Consider the following 22,923-nt stretch of genomic DNA (forward strand, 5'->3'; position numbering starts at 1 on the left):
TATAGTGGAAAAGCATAAGCTTTGTGCATCTGTATTTGAGATATGTCAATGATGTGGAGTAAAGTCTGCTATAAGATCCTGGAGGCAAACAAGTTGTACAAGATTCCTATAGCTCTACGGGGGAATTGGATTACCTTTGTGAGCAGCTTCTCCTCCTCCTCTTTCTTCTTCTTCTCGCTCTCTCTTTTTTTTTAAGTATTGGTGAAATGGTCCCATTGGAAAGGCTTCTAAATAGGCCTCTCCAGGCAGGACCACGAGCTCAAAAATCTTTGTATAGCTTTGAAAATTGAGGAGTAGCTCTGCTCTGAAGCATTTCTGGTGGTGTTTTCTGTTGTTGTTTTGTTTTGTTATTTTAATGTAATATAGGCCTACAGTATTTGCACTAAAGAAAGCTTGTTAGAAAAAGCTTGCTGCTATGGAAGAAAGAACATATTAAAACTTTTTTTTTTTTTGGTTAGCTTTTCCACTTTCAATTGAGTAGTTTTTGTAGAATAAAATGAATTAAGATTGAAGAGGCTCTGATGGTTGGTTTATTCCATCTTTTTCTTCCCATCTCTGCTGTTGCTTCTATTTTTCTTCTAGACTTTTCTGCCTTTGGCCTTGGGGGTGGAGTTGGTCTCTCTGGTGGGTGGGTGAAGAGGGGAATGGCCTCTTTCTGCAAAACGGTGAGGTGGGCCACTGGCTGGGGCACAGAGCTGTCCCCCCTCCTTCCCCTTCTTTCTCCTGCTTGTCCTCCTGACCGCCCCCCCCAACTCCTCCCAGTCCTGTTCCCTCTTTCTCAGGGCCTGACTCTCAGCTAGCTGCCAACTACTGTCAAGGTGTGAGCCAATAAAAGTCGAAGGTCCTGTCCTTCCTGGGGGTATTTTGTTTGAACAGTTTGGCTCTGGAAACCCAAGAATCTTCAAAGAACCAATGAAATGTATCGCTAAGATTGTCCAGGTGAGCAAATGAGATCACGGACAGGAAAGGCCTCTAAAACAAAACAAAACAAACAAACAAACAAAAAACCGAGGCATGCACCTAAGTGGACGATCACATCTTCAGATTTTCTTTCTGAAAAGACACAGGTTGTTAGGTGTGGAACTGAGAAGTGTCAGCCCAGACCCTATCGCTGCAGGTAAGGGGGGCACATCTGTTCGGGGCTGATCCTCCCTTGCAGCGTAAATGGAATGGGGGGCAGCGCCTTCAGGAGTGCAGCTGGCTGAGAATTAGCCCCTGAAATTGCACCGGGCACTGCAAATCTGCTTCGGACCAGCTCGGTGTGCAGGCCTCATTCTCTGGAGGACCCAAGAGCACTGGACTGTATCAGAAGGGCCCAAAATCCCCAGCCTGCCCCCACTACTCAGTGGCTGTTGAGTTCGGGAGAAAGCCATTTAATGGCTCTGAGGCTTTGTCTCCTCCTCGTCTGGAAAGGGGGAGGGCAACGACCATCCAACAAGAGCGCCCACACCAGCAGGATTAGGGGAGCTCCTCCTTTCCCTTTTGAGAGGGTCTGGGGCATTAGGGAGAGAGCACTCAGAAGTCTCCACACCGGGCCTCCTAGGAATCTCTTCTGCCTGAGAAGACACCACAGAATGAGATGTCTGATTTCCTGGGTGGCGGATGGGTCCCCTTGTTGTGTAAGGGTCAAGGATCGCTGGGAATGTTCACGTGGGCTTCTGTTGGCTTCGGGGACTGTGCCGCCCGTGGACAAGCCTGTGCACATGTGTCTCCACGTGCCTCTCATGCTTAGGCGCTTCTAGAACACCTTTCATCTTCCACTAACACTTCGAGATCTGCTTCGTTTCAATTTCCACCTCTTCGTCCACATGGCAATTAGAGAGGTCGATGATTGCCAGGCACTTAGGAGGTAGGGTCATAAGCCTCTTTGGGCAGCTGTAAATGCCTTAAAAACATCTGGACAGATTTTCAGTCTTTTTATTTTTTTAAAAAAGATTGAGAGACAGAAAGAGAAAGCAGGAGGAGGGGCAGAGGGAGAGGGAAAGAGAGTCTCAAGCAGACTCCGTGCTGAGCCAGAGCCCGATACAGGGCTTGATTTCACGACCCTAAGATCATGACCTGAGCTGAAACCAAGAGTCAGATGCTTAACTGACTGTGCCACCCAGGCACCCCCTTTTTTTTGAGAAAAACAGTAAGGGGCCACCACCATTGGGTCCCTAGACCTACCAAGTTCGGTGAGGGAATTTTGCAGTCACTGCTAAATCTAGGCTGTCCTGGTCCAAACCCCGTTGAGTGAGCCGGGTTGACAGTAAACTCTATTGATGACATGTCCAGCAAAGTTGGAGTTTCAAGGATTAGGTAGAGTCCTCTCCCCTGGGAAAGATGTGTTGGTGACAGATTCCTGGGGCTCGCCTCTGCTGCTGGACCTAGATAGAGTCCCCAGGTGCACAGAACTTTGTCACCAGGCTTTCTCTGCTCATGGCACTGCCACTACGTGAAGGAAAAGGAATTTTTCCTGGAGCTGGTATTTTCCAAGACGTTCAGCAGCATTTGTGTCTTGGGCTACTGAATGGCGCCTTATATGTGAAGGCATGTGAGAAGGTACAAAGTGCTAAAATCAGGAGGAAACCTAAATGGTTAAAACCCATGGACCTTGGTGAGGGAGTTGACTGCTGTACCCTGCCTATGACAGCCATTGGGCTCTGGGCTCCAGTGCCATGTTTGAAGTGGAAGGGTGCAATTTCCCTTTGGGCTCCATGTGTTTAAAGGATGGAGGGGATATTTGTGCACAAGCAGCCCAGCCCCTGCTGGCCCAGGGCCCCCCCTCCAGGCCCCAGCAAGGAGGGCTGATGGCTTCCCCTCCCAGTCAGCCTCACTCCTGATCCATGATGCTGCTCTTGTATCCTGGCGGAGAGTCTGTTCCTCCCTGGACAAGACAACGAAGGACTGCTTCCTGAGAAGCTGTGAGCTGTTAGGACAAGTCCACCCACCCTTTTTACAGTCAGCCCTTGCCTTTGTAGAACCTGCCACAAGTGGAGACAAACTGCTGGCCCATGACTCTGCCCTGTGGGCAGGCCCCTCCTGCTTCCTGTCCACTGGGCCCTGGTGGACAGATGGCCCAGTGAAGTGTCCAGGGATTCTATCCACAGTCACTGGAAAATTCCACTCATTTAAAGGAAAAAATAAAATCCACCACAGGCTCCATCTCTGGAACTAGAAAAGTCCTTAATCAAACAAAACACACCTTACCAAGTCCTGGTGTCAGCCAAAGGAGAAACAAAGGAAAACACAGACACTCAGCAGCGTGTGGCTTGGTTTGTAATGGTGTTCAGCTGGGTGTCTCCAAGGACACTTTGAGGACATTGCCCTGCTTAGACATGGGACCCCGTTCCTTATCCAAAGGCAAGGCAAGGTGCAAGGGTGCTGTGGGGCCTTTGATCTAGGGCTGTTCTAGAATACAGCACTGCCTTGCCTTGTAGGGCATTCAGTAAAGTATTCAGTATTATTTAAATCATATGCGACTTTTTAAATTAAGGTGAAGTTCACATAACTTAATAGCAACCCTTTCAGAGTGAACAATTCAGCGAGATTTAGTACCTTCACAGTGTCATGCAAGACACACACTCCTGCCTAGTTCCAAAACATTTCCTCACCCCAAAAGGAACCCCGACCCATCAAGTAATTGCTCCCCATTTTCCCCTGCCCCCCGTTCCTGGCAACCACCGATCCGCTGTCTCCATGGATTTATAGTTAGGCAATATTTTTCAGAGTCCCAATGAGTCTATTTTCTGAACTAGAAAAGAATCGGGAAACATCGGCACGGAAAATAATAAGTATGAATGGCAATATAGTCGGCCCTTTGTTGTAGGGTCTCATAGGTTTCAGATGGCTCCACATTCATGGTCTTGTTCAGAAGCCCAAGAGACAAATGTTACTGAACGTGTTGAAATTATCAGCTCCAGGAGAAATTCCTTTGCTCTTACGCAGTGTCGTGTCTGGTACACCGGCAAATATAGTCACTACCTTGATCCGCTGTATAAGGCATGCATTTGTTTCTCAAGTGAAGATGGAATAAACCTGAAAAGACCGACTCTGTTCACTGGTGAAAACAGACATCTTTTTCATGTTGTAAACACAGCACAATGGCATTTAAATTAATTTTCAAAATTGATGTGTAGACAGAGACTGTCGCCACCGTATTCCTACGGATATAAGGGAGAAAATATCTTATTCGTTGAAAAATATTTTTGCATACCTACTAAGTGCGTGGCACCATGAAAGTCGCTACTGGGGACACGGTTGTATAAGACACTGTTTATACAAGTGTTACAGAAAGCCCTTCTTTGCTCCACGATCAAACATTTTCATTTGCTGTATCAATTGACTACAAACTGGAAGCTTCCCTCAAGGTTCTAGTCTGATGGGAGTGAAAGGATGGGGGACGGCAGGCATTCCGGAAGCAGACGCTCTGGGGTTTGGCCTGTGGCAGGTGGAGGTTTCAGAGAAGAGTCCGTAGCAGAAGGGCCCTGGGCTAGAAGGGGGGCGGTGCACGTCTGCACAAGAGGGACTGGAGCACGAGTACGTGAGCAGAGGGCACTGTCGGAGCAAACACCCTGGTGCGGGAGGAGCGGGGCGGGGGGCAGCTTTGGGGCCTGGGAAGGAGTCCCCAGTATCTGAAGCATGGGCTGATTTAGGGGGCGATGGAAATTTAACCTGAGATCCCGAGGGCCCGACAGGCTTGGCTCTTACCAATAGTTGGTCAGGCAGGCAACATCCTTGTGCTGGGGAGATGGGCGTGATAAGGCAGCGGGTGCCTGTGCGCATGCGCGCGCACTCCCTGCCGTTGTGAATGACACGGTATCGAGTAATTACTGAGAGTCACAGAGAAGACTTAAAAGGTGTCACGGGGTCAGGTACCACTGGGACTTCCCCTAATCTAGGGAAGCTTCTCAGAACTTGTGGCATTTAAGCCAAGATCCCAAAAGTCAGCAGAAATGAGAGCTTTTATTTTGAGGTCTTGGGAGCTGCAGAGCGGTTTTGAATAGGGAGTGACACAGTGACAGTCTCATTTGAGGAAGCTGAAGGCACCAGATGTGCAGGACAGGGGTGGGTGGTGAAAAGAAGGAAGGAGGCTGGGACGAGCAGGGAGGAGGCCCTGCCTAGAGCCCGGGAGACAGCCAGAGTTGCCGTGGGCTCAGAATGGCAAGAAGGTGCTCCTGCGGAATCCCAGATACCTGGTTCCAGGAATCAAACCCAGAGGAGCAAGAGGGTAAGAGGAGGTGTTGGATGGGGGTGGGGAGGCATGTTAATTCGAGGAGTGGACGGGATTTGCAGGCGCACACGTTCTGCTGAGCGCAAAGGTGGGCCTGCAGCTTGGAGCGCAGGCAGGCGGGGAAAGCCAGACGAGGAATTTCCTTCTGGAGAAAACCACACAGCCTTGCAGACGGGTACTGCCACCAGCGCAAGCTTCCAGCCCAGCCTGAGCCTCACCCTTTGTGCTTTCCTGGCCAGTTCTCTCTCGTGTTCCTCAGAAAGGGGGTGCTCAAACTACCTCCTCTCTCAAATCTTCTCCAACCCCCTCACTCACCACAGATGACATCACGGCCACTTCGCAGAAAACGGAGGCCATCAGAAGGGGATCTCCTCATCTTATCATCTACAACCCTATCAGCTTGTCTGCCACTTTCCCTCCCTCAGCCGCCTTAGCAGAGAAGAAACCTCCTGCCCCCCCTCCCCCAGGCTCGCTGCACCGCCCAGCTCTGGGTGCCATGGAGTCCTTGTTCTCAGGGAGCCTCGGGAGCCTGCGTCCTTTACTTCCTTTGCTGTTGTGGACCTTTACCTCTCCAAGGCCCCCTTGCTTTCCCACCGGCATGAAACGAGGTGAAGTCTCACACATCTTAAAAATGCCAAGAACCTCCCTGGACCCCTCCTCCTGGGGCAGCTTCCCAGCCGAGGAGGGCCTGGGGGGGGAGGGGGAGATATCTTCCCTCACTGGGCCACTTGCTAGCCCCCCTGTGGGTGGCTGCCACCCCCACGGCCCCAGCACTGCTTCCCTGTGACCAAATCCCACCCAGCACAGCCTGCATGCCCTTGACCACTGCACAGAAGCGGGCCCTGCTCCCCGCTCCTTCTTGAGTCTGCCGTTTCCTCTGCCTCCCTCTTCCTGCACGTGAGCCTCGACTCTTCCTCACCGCCTGCCTCAGGGCAGAACACCACCTAGGCAGGTTTCAAATCTGAATGTTCTAGCCAGCCCCGCTGCCACCATCCTTGTCCATGGCCCGCCACCCCTCACGGGGACACCTACAACCACTTCCACTCTGCATGCTGCCCCCCAAACTGACGTCGTATGTCCACAGTCTGCTTCCTGCCGCTGCAGGGTCTGGGATCCTACCACCCAACTGATTATGTAAGTCTCCTCCTCCAAGCCTAGACTAGGATCTATCAGTTAGGATTCCTTTCAGCTGCCTGGGACTGAAAACCCAAACGAACAGAACCTTGAACACGCAGGGTTTTATTCTTGCCTACAACAGTCTAGAGCCAGAGGTGAAGGGCTGGGCTGATGGTTTCATGAAGTTGTCAGGGGCCAAGGTCCTCCAGCTATTCTTTCTTGTTTATTCCCATGGTGCGACCCTAATTCCCCATGACCCAATTTCCAGCAAACTCTGGCCATTACATTTATTTTCCAAGAAGCAGTATGGAGGAATGGGAGAGGGGCATCCTCTACCCCCTTTATTTTTTTCTCCCCCCCCCTTTTTTTGAGAGAATTCACACACGCAGGGGTAGGGGGCAGAGGGAGAGGGAGAGAAAATCCCAAGCAGGCTCCATGCCCAGCTGAGATCATTACCTGAACCAAAATCAAGAGTCAGACCCTTAATCGACTGAGCCACCCAGGCGCCCTCCCCCACTACCACACACACATTTTTTTTAAAGATTTTATTTATTTATTTGACAGAGAGAGACACAGCGAGAGGGGGAACAGAAGCAGAGGGAGTGGGAGAGGGAGAAGCAGGCTTCCTGCAGAGCAGGGAACCCGATGTGGGGCTCAATCCCAGGACCCTGAGATCATGACCTGAGCCGAAGGCAGATGTTTCACCGACTGAGCCACCCAGGTGTCCCCCCCCCCACACTTTTATTTTAACTCCTTCCCTGGGAAACCTTATGACACTTCTGTTCATATTTTATTAGCTAGAACTTGCTCCTAAGGCCAGAGCTAGCTGCAAGGGAGTCTGAGAAGTACAATCTTAAATACAATCTTAGTAATAAAACTGGGGGTTATATTGGTAAGGAAGGAGAGAATGGATGCTGGAGGAAGCAACTAGCACTCTCTACCATAGTCGGCCCTTTGACCACCCACACATTCATGTGCTCCCCTCTTCCCATGTATTGAATTATCCCCTTCCTTCTCCAGGGGAGACAACCCCAAAACCTCCTGCAAATCAAGGCCCAGGATTATCAGGCGATGTGTAATCCTCTCCGTGGGCTTCAGGTGTAGCTATACCAGGTGGAATGGGAATGTGGTAACTGAGGTAAAGACCCCTATTCAAAAAAGGGAGCACGTTAGGCACTCGTTCTTAAAAATGACCCATTGCTAATAGGCTGGAGAAGTAAAGACCTCCCTCCTGGGCAGTGGAGTAAAATGCTTGGTTAGCCCCTCTGGCAGCCCCTGTTCTGTTGTCTGGGAAGAATTCTTCTGTTCATTGTCTGTATCACCAGGCTTTTCCTTCTGGAAGGTTCTTCCTGGTCCATCATCCACCACAGCTATGCTTGATTGCAATGGGCATTGGGAGCTTCAGAGAGTTCGCAGTCTACTTGCTGCTGCTACAGGTTCTGAGGCCCAGGGATTGTACTAGAACTAGCTGTTAAATGACAGGCCATAGTCAATACTTGTTCAATGCATTTTTTTTTTTTTTTAAAGCTTAGCCTTTCAAACTCTCTGCTTCTGGTGAGTTTCTTATACAAAACCCACAGCTAAAGATCTAATATAGCCATCATTGTAACATGGGAGCCCAGGGTGGCTTGAGAAGGTTAAATTCACCCTACATGGGGCTTGAACTCACAACCACAATAGATAAGGTTAAATTCAAACCTTCCCTGTGCCTAACCACACAGAAGTTTACTTTGATGTGAAGACCTCTAGAGAGGTACGTACAGAAATCGCACTCCCCCCTCCCCCACTGCCCCCAAACTAACACACCTCTGCTTGGGACTTCAAATGGAAAATGGGTGATTAGGACACACACCTGACTTCCTTCCACACTTGCTTCCTGTCTAGCCTCCTCCCCAATATCTTCCAGACCTAAGAGCAGGGCTTTCTCCTCTGTTTGCTTCCTGAAGTGAAGCTCTACCATCAATTCTGTCAGGTTTGCTTCTTGATATCTTAAAGAGGAAGTTAAAGACATCCAGAATACCCTATTTCTTAACCAATGACTGTCTTTCAAGACTACTGTCTGGCTGAAAAAAATTCTATTTTGGATGTTAGAAGCTAAACAGTACTTATCTCCTTCGCATTTTTTTTTCTTTGCTAATCTTAACTTCACTTCCAAAGCAAGCAGATGATTGCAGTGACCAGGAAGAAGGTCACATGCACAGCAACATGAAAGAGAAATGCAGTTATTCCATTTTTCAAAATTGGATCCTGCTTACATCATCCAAGACTTCCTATTTGACTTAGGGTAAGTCCAAAATATGTAAGAGTGTTCTTTGGGGTCTGAGCCCCACATATCTCCGAGCCCCACATATCTCCCAGCCCCATCTGGCCAAACTCCCAGCCTCACACTGTGCAGAGCCATCATACTAGACTTTTCTCGCTTCCTTTAGCACGTTTTGCTCAGGACCTTCCTAAAAGCTTCCATGTAGTCTGGAAAGCTCTTTGCCTCTCTTTAATTAACCAAATCTTGTTTATTTCTCAGGTTTCGATCCAAAAGTCACTGTCTTCAGGACATCCCTCAGAACACCTTGTGCCCTTGTGACTATTGAATTAATTATTTTAAGGATATATTAAGTACCTCTGTTTCCCATTGAAACATCAGCTGGAGGAGGACAAGAATGATGTCTGTTCTGTCCTCCGGGCACATCATCAGATCATCATAATCTCTAATCCGGATTAGAAAGATGAGTTTCTAGAATGCGAATCTGCTTAAAACCTTTCCTCTTCGAACTCAGGGGAAAGAAACTCCTTCAGGTAGCTTCCAAGGCCCTGCCTGCTGCGGCCTCGTCTCCTCCCACCTGCCTCCCCCTTCCCTTCCACATTCATCTAGACCCAGCCGTCTTTCCGTGTACTAAAGCAGGGGAACTTTGCCTGTGAGGCTTCAGATACGCTAGGTAGATTTGTATTCATCCTTCAGCTCTGAGCTGAGAGCTGCATGAATTGGTTGACTGACTTTTCATTCATCCTCTTCTATGTGCCAGGAAGTGTACTAAGTCCCGAGGAAACAGGTGAACAAGACAGATGGGGGCCCCGGCCCCACTGTTCCCTTCCTTGACCACCCTCACCCTGAGGCTGGGGTACGTACGGGCTCCACGCCTCTCTGAAGAATCCATGGCATTGCCTGATCACACTGCTGTAATGACTATTTCCCTGTCTCGCCTGCTAGCTCATGAACTATTTGTTGAATGAATTTAGGAACCATCAAAATCCTTTGCTCATGACAAATAAAAGAAAAAGAAATAGAATGGATGAACTGGATCACAGACACTGTGGGCAGGGGGAGCAGGGTCAGAGACAAAGGCAGCAAGAGAGGCCTCTGCTCCTCCTCCTTCCCCAGGAAGTTACAGAATGTGTGGTCTGAGAAATGCGTGTGGAACCGGGCACAGATTCTGTTTATTCCATGACCAGAATAGGTAAACCCAAAGAAGCAAATGGTTGGTGGTTGCCAGGGGTGGGGAGAAGGAAAAAGGGGGAGTGACAACTTAGTGGGTGTGGGGTTTTCTTTGTGGGGGGATGATGAAAATGTTTTAAACTAGGTAGAGGTGGTGGTTACACAACATTGTGAATATACTGAATGCCACTGAATTGTACACTTTTAAAATGATTGATCTCGTTATGTGAATTTCACCTCAAGAAGGAAGGAAGAACAGGCAGACTTGCAGTTGGACTGAGGGGTGGGTGTGGGGGTCATTTCTTTTCCTCTGCCAGTCCCTGATGAGGGCGCGGTGACTCCGAGGACTCTGGGGCTGGCTGGGTTGGCTCTGAAAGGAGGAGGGCCTTCCCAGAGCCACCTGGTTCTCCTCCAGGTACATGTAAGCTTGGAACACCTGGACACTGGCCTCTGTACGCACCTGGGCATGGTGCAAGAGCATCACAAGCCTCTCAGATACAGGAACCAGACAGACAGACAGTGGGCTTTCCTGGACAGGGCAGAAGAGGAATCCTTTGGGATATATCTGCACCAAGAATCAGGTTTCAAAAGCAATGGTGTGTAAGTGTGAACGTGTTTGTGAGGACAGGAGATTGGCTTGTCTAGCTGATGGGCAACGTGGTCAAAGGGAAACCGCCCACAGTGTGGAACCAGAAGGATTGCTTTTTGGTCCCTGTTCTGCCAACTAATGGCTGTGTAATCTTAAGCAAGGCACTTTTTATTTCTGAATAAAAATAAAAGCCACAGTCATTGCTGGTGGGAATGTAAAATGGCATGGCTCCTTTGGAAGACAGTTTGACAGTCTCTCACAAAACTAAACATACTCTTTATGAACCCGCAATGGGGCTCCTAGATATTTTTACCCAAATGAGTTAAAACCCCCGCACACAGATGTTTATAGCTGCTTTATTCATGATTGCCAACCAAGATATCCTTCAGTTGATGGATGGAAAAATAAACTGTGGTCCATCCAGACACTGGAATATCATTCAGCACTAAAGAAATGAGCTACCAAGCCATGAAGAGACATGGAAGAACCTTAAATGCCTCTTACTATGTGAAAAAAGCCAAACCAAAAAGGCTACGATACTATATGATTCCAACTACATGACTTTCTGGAAAAGGTAAAACTACAGAGACCATAGAAAGATCAGCAGTTGCCCAGGGTTAGAGGGGAGGGAGGGCTGATTAGGGGGAGTACAGAGGCTTTCTAGGCAGTGAAGCTACTCTGTGTGATGCCATAATGATGGAGAGAGATGGCATTATACCTTCATCCAAACTCACAGATTGTGCAACACCAGGTGTGAACTCTAATGTAAACTATGGGCTTTGGGTGACAATGATGTGTCGTTCGTGGTCAGCTGTGCTGCCCTGGTCGGGGATGTGGATGGTCAAGGAGGCTGTGCCTGTGTGGGGCCGTGGGCTATATGGGAAATCTCTGCATGTTCCTCTCAGTTTTGCTGTGAGCCTTTAAAAAAATAATTAATTTTAAAAAAGGACCTGGGGAAAAAAAAAAGCTCTCATTGTTGAGTGCTCGCTCTGCCTGTCCACTCTGCACTTAGTCCTTCTAACCGTTCCCGGGCTCTAGATGGGGAAGCTCAGGCTGACAGATGGGTGACTTGTCCAAGGCCACCCAGCTGGTCTTTGCAGAGCTATGAGTGACACTGCAGCCCCGGCACTTGGCCACCTCTCTGCCTCGGTGGACTGTGAAGATGATGATGATGGTGATGACATCCCCTGCCTGAGGTGGTCCTGAGCCCTGGCTGGAAAGGTCCTTTGGAGAGGTTTCCATGGAGATTATTACTATCTTAAGTGGAAGAGTGAGAAGCCGCCCATGTAAAGGATATGTGTGAGCTCTTGGAAAGAGGAGCTCAGGGTAAACTCAAGGCAGTCCCTTTCTCGGGCCTGTGAGGACAGAACAGAGTGTGCATGTTGTGAAGGTGCTGGGGCTTTCGCCTCTGCCCCTCACGCTCCGGGTGGGGGGGGCTGGTGGTGGGCCGGGGCCCTCCTGGCACAGAGCCTGGCCCTCATGGCCCCTCTGGCCAGTGCTGAGGTGGAGCACAACGACACCCAGGTGGCTTCCCCTGATTTTTCATGCAGAAGATGGAGTGCAGAGCTGACCTGGAGGGATCCGGCATGGCATTAGTGGCCTTTCAAGGCTTTCTGCCCCGCGCTGGGTCTCTCATTAGCTGAATGGCCAGGGGCAAGTTACTTAACCTCCCTGAACTCCCATTTTTCATCTGCAAACTGAGGATTCAGATACCTACTGCCCAGGGTTGTTGGAAGGCTTATGTGAGATAATGCACATAAGGTGACTCAGACGTAGTGAGCCCCGCGTCATGATTAATGCAGTCGTCCTTCTTTATTACAGCACGAGGGAGGGGGAGCCCAGAGAGAAGCAAATCATTCAAGGCTACACAGCCAGTTTGCGGCAGCTTCCTCTGCAATCATTTCCACCCCTGTCTTGGTCAAACCTTTTCTAAGAATCCCTAACCCATGGGTGAACTGAGAGCCTGCACTTCACACCCGAATGATGCCCCTCACTCCCATCGGGCAATGGAATTAGAAAACCACAGGTTTTCCCAGCTCCGCCACTGATTTACAAACCAGGATGGTTTTGTTGAGCTCCTCTGGACTGAGGCTCTACTCTTCGCTTCGTGCATGAGCTGGGCCCCCTGTGGGAGGTAGCTGGGCTCCGAGGGATCAACACACCTCTCCTCTCCTTGAGTGACTTTAATATTCCAAAGCCAGAGACCTCCCCGAGGGGACCCAGACTCCTCAGCGTTTCCCTGACTGGGTGACACTTATGCCCGCCTTCTCAAAAGTGCTGCCTGGCATACAGATCTTCTGTCTGGTTAAAGTGGCTTAAAAATAATTCTATTTGGTAATGTTCACAACAGCTCTAGAGATAATAACAGACACCTCTGGCTCCCGTAAGGATGTCTCTGACACCCCAAAGTCAGCCATGTGCTGACCCACAGTCTTTGCCCTGGGCAAACCTCACCGCTGGGGTCTCCGCTGCTCTGGAACCCCTGCTTCCTCCTTCTCCCCCACCCCACCCCCCCAGGGCCCATGGCTACTGACATTCCCCACCTCCCGAGCCAACGCTCCTTTCCCTTCCCAGGGCCACCCCCTGGTCCCCAGGAGCAGGTGTGAGCGAGTGGCTGAGTTCATGAGGGTAGAGACATGGTAGCGCAGAGACCCCAAAGGGGCCCTTTGCTGCTAGGCCCAGCTGGGACATCATGGGGAGTCCACAGGAATGACCACTAGCACTTAAGCAGCAGGCCTCCCTATGCTCCTGCTGTTCCAAGCACTTTAATAGACAGTCATACTATCATTACTCTACTGTAGAGATGGGGAGATTGAAACCCAGAAAGGTTAAGTAACATGTTCAGGGTCACACAGCTTGAAAGTGGCAGAGCAGAACTTTGAGCCCATCATCTGGGCCAGCGTCTCCCTGGCCACCACCTCATTTGATCCCACGCACGCCATCACCTCTTCCCTCTGCCGCTGATGGGTACCTTCTGTCATGTCTGCAGTGACATCCTCAGGACATGGCTGTGTTCGCTCTGCGAGTCAGGACAAGCACACAGGGTAGAAGGCCACAGGTTGAGACCCCTCTGTCCGCAGATCCAGCCTCATCCCCACTTGGGAACCCTTCAGGGGTGCTGTGATCTGAATGTTGGTGCCCCCCCCCCATTCGTATGTTGAAGTCTAAGTCCCAAGGTGTGGTATTAGGAAGTGGGGCCGTTGGGAGGTGATTAGGTCATGAATGGGATTTGTGCCTTTATAAAAGGGGCCCCAGAGATCCCCGTCGCCCCCCTTCCACATGTGAAGACACAATAAGGAGTCAGCAGTCTGACCCAGAGAGGGACCCTCATCCGATCATGCTGGCACCCTGATCTCAGACTTCCAGCCTCCAGAGATGTGAGAAAGAAAGTCTGTTGTTCATAAGCCACCTACCTGTGACATTTTGTTCGAGCAGCCCCAAAGGACTGTGAGGAATGGTTTAGTGCGATCATCTTGCTGCCAGGATGACCCGGGCCAGGTCTGTGGCCAGCTGCCTCGGGCACTACATGGAGACCTAGAGTCAGCCCTGAGTCAGCAGGTCTGGGGTGAGGCCTGGAAGTACCCTCAGCCCTAGAGAGGCTGCCTGAGAGCTTGACCTGCAACCCACACCTGCCTGGGGGCTGAGGATGTGAATGGGGCACCCAGAAGTGGGGTGTGGGGTGAGGGAAGGTATTGCCTCCGGTGCTGGCCCTCCCTGTCCCCTTCTTCACCCCTCCTTGCCTGCATCAGCCGCTCCAGGAGCAGACCCTGCCCAGCCGCCTGCCACCTTCTCCCGTGCCCTTTCTCATCCAGTCCAGACCCTCTCTTCCATCAACGTACACAGCCTTGGTTCCCTTCCACCCAATGAGGACATGCCCACAACACCACTCAGCACAGGACCCAGCAGCTAGGGGCTCAGCAGGTGCGAGCTTCCTTGCCTACTGCCCATCGCCTCTCCATGGGCCTGGACTCAGCCGTGTCATGCCCCTTTAGGCCCGTTGTCGTGGGCGACACTCCTCTCCCTCCTCTCGACCTGGGAAACTCCTTCTCTTTCTTCGGAACTCAGCAAAGGTGTCACTTCAGGCAGTGAGGGGCCCCCGACCCAGCTGCCACCGTGCTCTGCTCATACTTCTCAGAGCACTTACTGAGAGGTTTTGATGCTGTTGATTTGTCTGATGTCTCTAGACCCAGCTCCACAAGGATGAGGACACATCTCTTCCTGTTTTCTTTGAATTATTTAAAATTTCTAAAAATCCCACAAGTAATTCATGAATATGCGCATACTGTAAAAAAAAGAAAACAATACCCAAAATGTCCAAGCCCCAAGTCCCTCCCCAGAAAAATCTCAGTTAATAGTTTTTTGAGTTTCTGTCTACATTGATTTAGTATCTTCTTACATAAATGAAATTAACCTATTATGCATTATTCTGTGGCTTCCTTTGTCACTTAATAATAGATTGTATGTGTGGTAGGCAGAATGATGCCCCTTCTCCCAAAGATGTACATGTTTGAATCCCCCAGATCTATGAATATGTGACCTTTTATGGTAAAAGGGACTCTGCAGAAGTGATTAAGTTAAGAACCTTGAGACACGAAGGTTATCCTGGGTCATCTGGGTGGTCTGCACGTAATTATAAGGGTCTGTATAACAGGGAGGCAGGAGGGTCAAAAGAAAGATAGATTTGAAGATGCTACACCGTTGGCTTTAAAGCGGAGGAAAAGGACCTAGACAAGGAAGGCAGGTGTCTTCTAGAAGCTGGAGAAGGCAAGGAAATGGATTCTTCTCTGGAGCCTCCAGAAGGAATGCAGCTCTGCAGAACCCTTGATTTTAGCCCAGTGGGATTTTTGACCTACAGAACTATAAGATAATACATGTGTGCTATCGTGAGCCAAAAAGTTTGTGGTCATTTGTTACAGCGGCAATGGGAAATTAAAGTGCTGTGTGTACAGCTGAGATAAACAATAATATTTATGGGAGTAATTAGTACTTACTGAGTATGTGCTACATGCCAGATGTTGTTCTAGTGCTTGAGGTGCTGTATTAGTCGGCTAGGGCGGCTTGGGGGGCGCTTACACAAAGAAATGTATTTTCTCACAGTTCCGGAGGCTGGGAGTCCAAGTTCAGGGTGCTCACAGGGTTACTTTCCCCTGAAGCCTCTCTCCTTGGCTGGCAGATGGCTGTCTTCCTGTCACCGTTTCACATGGTCTCTCTGTGTGCCTGTCTTTTTGTCTCCTCCTCTTTTTCAAGGATACAGTCAGATTGGATTAGGGCCCTACCCTAAGGGCCTCATTTTAACTTACTCACCCCTGTAAGGCTCTATCTCCAAATAAATTGAAATTCTGAGGGACTGGGGCTTAGGCTTCAACATCTGAATTTGTGAGGGACACAATTCCACCCATAATGTGTGGATGATCTCATTCACTTTCCACAGTAACCCAGTGAATTGGAACCATTATTATCCTAATTTGACAGAGAAGGGAACAGTCACAGAATGGCTAAGTTACTTGCCCAGATTTACCCAGCAAATCAGTGGCAAGGCCAGGCCTGGGAATTGCCTGTTCATATACTTTGCCCATTTTTCTATGAGGTGATTGTTCTTTTTGGTTTGCAGGTGCATGGGTGCTCAGTAAGCATTGACTGATTGAAGGAATGAGTAGGAGCAGCTCCCAGGACTCCTAGAAGAACATGGGCCAGGCTGGGCCAAGCCTGGGTGCCCCCATCCCTAACTTCTCTATGTTGGCAGTACATGCCTCCAGGGAAAAAAACAAATACCAAGCAGGAGGTGGGTGTCCATAGACGATGGTGGGGGTGGGAAGGGGAAGGGATACCCCTTCTATTCATCAACTGAGCACAATCCTGGGAGACTTTCTGGAGGAGGGGGATGGTCTGGTGTCTCGTAACCCTCAGGGCACTGTGGCAGACAATTTTGTAGCTTGGGGTATCCCATGGATAGTCCTGGGATGCTAGTGCCAAATCTCTCCACCTGCAATTCCACATTCCAGATTCCAGGTACTCAGGTGTCCCAAGCTCTTCCTCAATGTGAAAGATCCAGGCCAGCTGCTAAGAAATGGCCCATGACTCAGCCAGCTATCTCCTGGACATAGGTAGCTGGCCAACACGCATGGCCAAGGTGGGGCTTATCTTGACCTGGCCTGATAGCTCATTTTGGTCACTGTGGCAAAGGGGACAGCTGCCATGGGCTTAAGCAGATCTGTGGCTAGCTGCCCAAATCAATGGGAATGCCCCAGTTACCTCTAGGGAGGGCAAATAACAATGGCCTCAACACACTCAGCCCTCAGAGCATGGAGCTCCAGAAGAACCTTCCCATGTCAGACCTTGCTGTGGTTTGGGGGCTACCATACTCACCCTCATCCCTGCTTCTTGACTCCTTCCCTCCATTCCATCCCAGTCTGTCACAGCAGGTAATAGAGACACTCAGCCAAAACTCTGTCTTGATCCAATATGGTGCTCATAGGTGAGAGTCTGAGGTGCAAATAGAATCTGAAATAATTCCCACTTTGTCACAGGCTCTTGGTATGAAGAAGTGTCAATATCACGTAGTCCATTCTTCCCACTTAGCATTCTAGGGGTTGAGTTTCCTATGTAACATTTTCAGGGCAGAATGGTTACTTAGTCTTCGTGTGAACTCCTCCAATGACGGGAACCTTACCACCTTACAGAGCAGCCAGTCACATCCCCAGGCAGTTCTCATGGCCTGAGAGTTCATCTTTTACGTGGTCCTTCCTTACACTGTGTTCCATCTGTTTCCTGATCCTTCTGTCCACGGTCCCCACAGAAGATGGCCATTCCCTGTTCCTTGTGGCTTTTCAGAGATTTGAAGGCAGCTACTGGGTCACTTCCTCTAAGAAAGAACATCACGGGGTTTAGCAGGAGGAAAATCCAATCCTTTCAAGCCTCAGGGAAGGTTTTCCCTGAGTTTCAGACCTGCTAGAGAGAAACTGCATCACTGTCCTTCTCTAGGGACCCGGGCATGGGCCCGGGGCAGCAGTAGGGTGGTTCTCTAGGCCCTTTGGACTGCAGACACATAGCAGACACATACCCTTGCTAGCTGGGAGAGCCTCAGCCTATTGTCTGAGTCCCAGTGGAGTGTTTCTGGGTCCCTAGGGCCTGGAGAGAAGGACATGGTATCCTAGAAAGAGCACTGTTCTTGGAACTTGACCACCAGGCTCCCAGTCCCGAATCTTCCACTTCTGGGTTGGGATCATTTAAGCAAGTTGCTTAAATTCTGAGCTTTTGTTTTGTCTTCTGTAAAATCGGAAAATATCTCATTGTGTTGCTCTGAGGATCAAATGACATCACATCTAGAAAAATGCTTTGTCAACCAAAACACACTCTACAAACAATTAGCCAATTCAAGGGGTAGGTAAAAGGGCTTCCAGAACCTGGAGGTTCTTTGGTCTGGACCTTCCTAGTGGAGGAATGTCTGGAGCAGAGGTGGTTTTAAGAGGACTTCTGACTCCTCCTCAGTCCCTGTGGCTGGCCCTTGGCACCTCGAGGGGCTCTCTACTGAGGGCTCATGGCCCCCATCCCGCATGACCCCTGCGGAGCCTGTGCTCACATCTCCAGGGAGGACTCCGGCCCAAGTGCCTTAGCCCAGGCTTTGGAGACCTGGGGAGAGTGGGTAAGCCTCACAAAGTCAAGGTTTGGGGTTGGGACTGGGCAGGAGGTGCAAGGCCGTGTCCCTCGGCTTGTAGTTGGCTCTCCACTCTTCTCAGAAGGCCCCAGGGCTGCCTGCCCAGAGCTGCACCTGCCCAGCCTCTGCCATCACTCCCTGCCTGGCCTTTAATTTAGACAGAGGTTAATTCTAATTCCCCATCTTGAATGGGTTTTATTGAGAGAAGCACTGGAGGGCCAGAGAGTCAGGGAACACAGCCTAATGACAGTGGAGGGATTATGAAGTGAGAGGATCTCCTTTAATCCAACCCCTTCATTGGACAGAGGAAGCCCGAGGAGGGGAAGGCTGCCCCAGGCGGGTAGTGGCTGGGTTGGGTTTTCTGTGTTTGTTGTGTTGGGGTTTCCTATGTCCCAGGCCAGGGCTCTCTCCTGGCAGCTTCCGAGGCTCCATGCAGACTCTGTGCCTCCAGCCTGTGGCCTGTGATTCCATCCGGGCTCCCCGGCAGGGCTGAGTGTGTGACTGGGCAGAGATGGCTGCCGTCCTCCCCGCTCCCGCTGTCATGGGAGGGAGCATGAAGTCCAGGAGCCTCCACAAATAGCAGCATGTTGCCACTTGCCTAACCCCAATCCGGTTTATCCTGAGTTAGCAGAAGCACCCGGGAGATGTACTTCCCAGGCGGGGCTGGGCTGGGCAGCCCCGTCCTTCCTCATGCCACACTGTGTCCTGAGGGCGACCAGGCTGCAAACAAGCAGGGGTGGGGTGGGGGTGGGGGTGGGGGCACCCTGGAGGAAGGGGAGCCAGGTCTGGGTTATCTGGGGGGTGCAAGCTGAGGTGAGGCTGGGGGTGGGTAGTCAGCCTGTTTCAGGGGGCACATCCCTACCTCTAGGGGTCAGCACCTATCTCAGGGGGGCAGGAAGATGGACCCGCAGGGGCACCTGCGCAGGTGGGGCCACATCCTGGGCGGGCTAGGCTGCACCGAGGCGGCCACCTCTCTCTGCCTGCCCATCCTCTCTGCTTGGTCTCCCCAGCTATAAAGTAGGAACAAGTCCCATCCCTTACCTGCCTGGGGGGACATTGAGCAGGAGTGAGATAATGTCTGCAGGCTCAGCCCTCCACTGAGGAGGCAGCCTCTAAACACATGTCTATTTTTACTGCCTAGAGCTCTGCCTGGCTCCCTCTGGGGGTGCTTGCTGCTCCCTGGCCCCAAGGGAGATGGGAGCCTGGCCAGTGTGGAGGCCCCATGGGCCCATCCTAGGCATAGCTGAGCGAGCCCCTGAGCTCCAGCACCCAGCTCTCGGGCTGTGGGCCTGGTTAACTCCTCACAGCCCATTGTTCTGTTCAGGGTTCAAGGAGGCACCGCCCGCTCCTGGCAGTCCGGTTCAACCGGGAGTCTGGGCGGCTGGGCGTGGCTGGGGCCTAATGAGCAGGGTGTGCCTCGAGGAGTTGTTAGGAGCTGGGTGACAGCTGTAGGCAGGTCCCCACCCACGGCCGGTGGGCGGGCTGGCTTGCACAACACTCACCTGTGTGAGGGGCACCCTTTGCCAAGTGCTTATTTTTTAAAAAACAAATACTCATCTTTGGTGGCAGGGATGGAGAATATTTCTAAATATTTAAAAGACATCACGCTAACACTTTTTAATCCCCAAATCTATTGTTTTAGGAAAGGTGGGATGCAAGTTTGTAAGGTTTCCAGCCCATTACAGAGATGGTAGAGTGCCAAAACCGTAGCTGGGTTCTTGTCTCCCACAGCTTACCCCTTCCCTGGGATTTTCAAAAGCAAGGGGCTTCTGTGGTCCCCAGGGAATCATGGGCAGGCGGGCCTCACGCCTTGGCCATCCCCCACACCTCTGGCTCTCCGTGTGCAAACACAACCGTGGCTCAGCTGCCCTGTCCCGAGCGAGGCCTGCCTGGGGCTGCCAGGTTTCCCCGCTCAGGGCTGTCACCTAAGTTCTCCCACAGCGCATGGACTTCTGGACCAAATCAGGCCTCCAAGGAACGGCCAGGTGGACTCAAGGTGCTGTCCGTTTGCCATTGAGCATCTTTAGGGGACACTTGGCTGCTTTCAAGATGCCGGTCTCCTGTGCCTTTCGGCGCACGGTTAGTTTGGTGGGCGCGTGGGAGTGGGTGCACGGAGAACCGCAGCTGAATTACTTCTGTGTGCACCTTGCCGTTTTGCCTTCCAGCTCCTGCTATTCCCTGGGAGGCCTCCAGTTTTGAAGTGGGCTTGGGGAATCAGAGGCCTTGGTGGGAAGGCTGCGGGGCAGACAAGGGCAGGCCGGCCTGCGGAGCTGTGGTGGGCAAAACGAGCTCCGGAATCTCAGGTGGATGCCGCTGGGTCTAGCAGCCCAGGGTGAGAATCTGGAACCCCCAGACTTCTGTGGGGCACGGGGTGCAGCCCAGAAGCAAGGTTGTTCCCCTGGACTCTCTTTGCCGTATCACAAGCACCCAGGCCCCAGCGGGCGCACCTGCTGAAATTTCCTTCATCAAACAGCTTTGTAGCTCGCTGTGGCGGGCTCTGAGGGGCCGAGATCAAACCTTCCTTGGGGGAGCTCTTGTCAGCACGACTTCCCAGCTGGCTCCAGCCCAGATCTCTCTTCGGAGCCCCAGACCCTGCTGAGCTGCCCCCCTGACACCGGGCAGCGGCTGGACACCATCGCCCCGGCTGAAAATGCCTGTGGCATAAAATGCTACCTCTCCCCTGTCCCCCACCACCCCTTCCTCAGTCCCTGTACTCCAGACCTAATGGCTCCCTCAGGCTCTAGGACATTTTAAGCGCATCCTTCCATCTCTCTGTGCAATGCACTGTATTTGCTGTTCTTACCTCTATTTTTCACATTTATTTCAAAAAGATGAAAATCCCACCTTCCCTCTTCTGGGGAGCACTCTTCAGCCAAGCCCTGGAAATCTGTCTCTGTGGAGGGAGTTTCCATCTCCAGCAAGGAAAGGGGGTTGTCTGAAGGACCTGGCGGGTAATTGTTAGGGCAGGTGACAGCCATAACTGGAGGGGTCAGAATAGAAAATCTAGAAGTATCTTCAGTCTTACTTGTAAGACTGCCTTCAGTGCGGTGAGAGGGGCAGAGACTATGTCTAATTTAGTTGGAGAACTTGGGCAGGTCCACTCCCCGTTCTGAGCCTCAGTTTCCCCATCTCCAGAATGGGAATGATGAGTACCCCCTCCCAGGGTATTGAGGACCAAATGATATAACCATTGCGAAAGCTTTAACACACACGTGGCGTGTGGCATGCCAACCCTCGTTCCCTCTCCCACCAGGCAGCTGTCCACTCCAAGTGCCCCCAAAGCATGTACTCGCCCCCGGGGCACTCAGGACCGAGGAGGAGGTGGGGGCCCCGTAAGCAGGGGTGGTGGGGACTATAAAAACGGGGATTTAACAAATTGCCCGGCGCCGTGGCCCTCATACTTGCCTCCTAATTAGTTCAAGCAAGTTAATGAACGGCATGATTCATGACTCGCTGCTTCTCAAGGGTGCCCTTGCTGTTTGCCTTCCTCCCATCGGGGCCCCACAGCTGCTCCACCCCCATTCCACCGACTGCATCACTCCGCAGCCACACAGCGGGCCTGGACGTCAGCCACGTGTGGGGGAGCGGCTCTCCTCAGCCCCCTGGGGCCCTCAGCCCTGCCTCAGGCTGGTTCCCGAGCAGGCAGAGCCAGAGGCTAGTCCCAGCCAGTGCTGAGGAACTCCACGTAGAAAGCCCTGAGCTAGTTCCTGCACTACACACTTCTTTTTTTTTTTTTTTCAAACAGGTGATAGACTTGGCCTAGACCACGTAGGGTATAATCTGTGGAGTCCAGGCTAGTGGGCTGAGGCCTCCCAGTGCAGGCGTTCATCATGCCCCTCACCTTCTTCCTTCCTTGGGCCCCTCCACACCTGACGCAGCCCTGAGGCAGGGCCTTCTCTTGGTATGAGCAAACCTCTAGGTTCTGGCTAGGCTTGCGGGGCCCCGTTCTCAGAAAATGGGTTCATGGGAGACACCTCCTGAACCTCCCAGCTCCATCCCTCTCTGTCCCCAAGGTGGGCAGAGACTGAAATTAAAAGGGTCCACAATGTTCCTCAGCCGCAGAGCCAGGCCGCCCTACAGAGAGCCTTCGTGTCCACGGTGGTGCTCACTCACTTCTCCACCCCACCGGCACCACCTCCCATGCCTGCCACCATGACACCGGGCTGCGGCGGGAGGAGAAGAGTCACGCTGAGTGCACAGGTGTTGCTGTGATGGAAGTAGAGAGCAAGGTCACAACCTCTGGAAAATTCAAGACCCCCTCCCCCAACCCCACGTTCTCCTGAATGTCTGCAAAGTGAGCAGGATGCTGGGCATTGTGGCCAGACTTGCAGAACGACCTCGTCCTCTGCCTGGGACAGAGGGGAGGATGGGCTGGACCCAGGATCCTTGTCGGGGACGATGGCAAGTAAGTCACATGGCAAACATGGATCCCAGTGCTGCAGGGCTCGGGGTTCCCACAGGCCAGCCCCATCGCTGAGCAGGCCTGCAGGCCCCAGAGGGTGGGATGTGGGAGGAGCCCAGTCACCTTGGCCAACACTCCTTGACTGTGTGAGGTGGTGTCTGGGCGCAGGGAGTGGGGAGGGACTGGGGTGCGAGTGGGGGAGGGAAAGGGTGGAAAAGATCCAATACAGAGGTACACAAGAAACCAGGCTCTTTAGGATGAAATTTATCAGGAAGTCCTCCTGGAACTTCTTTCCCCCAGTAGTACAAGCTGTACCGGCATCTGAAAAGTTCCCTTCAAAACTCATCATGGTGCAACCTAGAAAGCCAGCACACTGCTGAGGGACACTACCCGCCAACACTCAGACAGCCGGGGAGTGGGGGCCCCGAGAGCAGGATCACAGCAATACTTGTGTGTTTTATTTCCTGTTGTACTGTACTGGGGCCAAACATAACCTACAATTTACCTTGCCTCTTCTGTT

This window comes from Eumetopias jubatus, unplaced genomic scaffold (assembly GCF_037043125.1).
Source record: "Eumetopias jubatus isolate StellerSeaLion01/CBP00866 unplaced genomic scaffold, mEumJub1_p1.0 scaffold_9, whole genome shotgun sequence".
NCBI classification, from domain to species: Eukaryota; Metazoa; Chordata; class Mammalia; order Carnivora; family Otariidae; genus Eumetopias; species Eumetopias jubatus.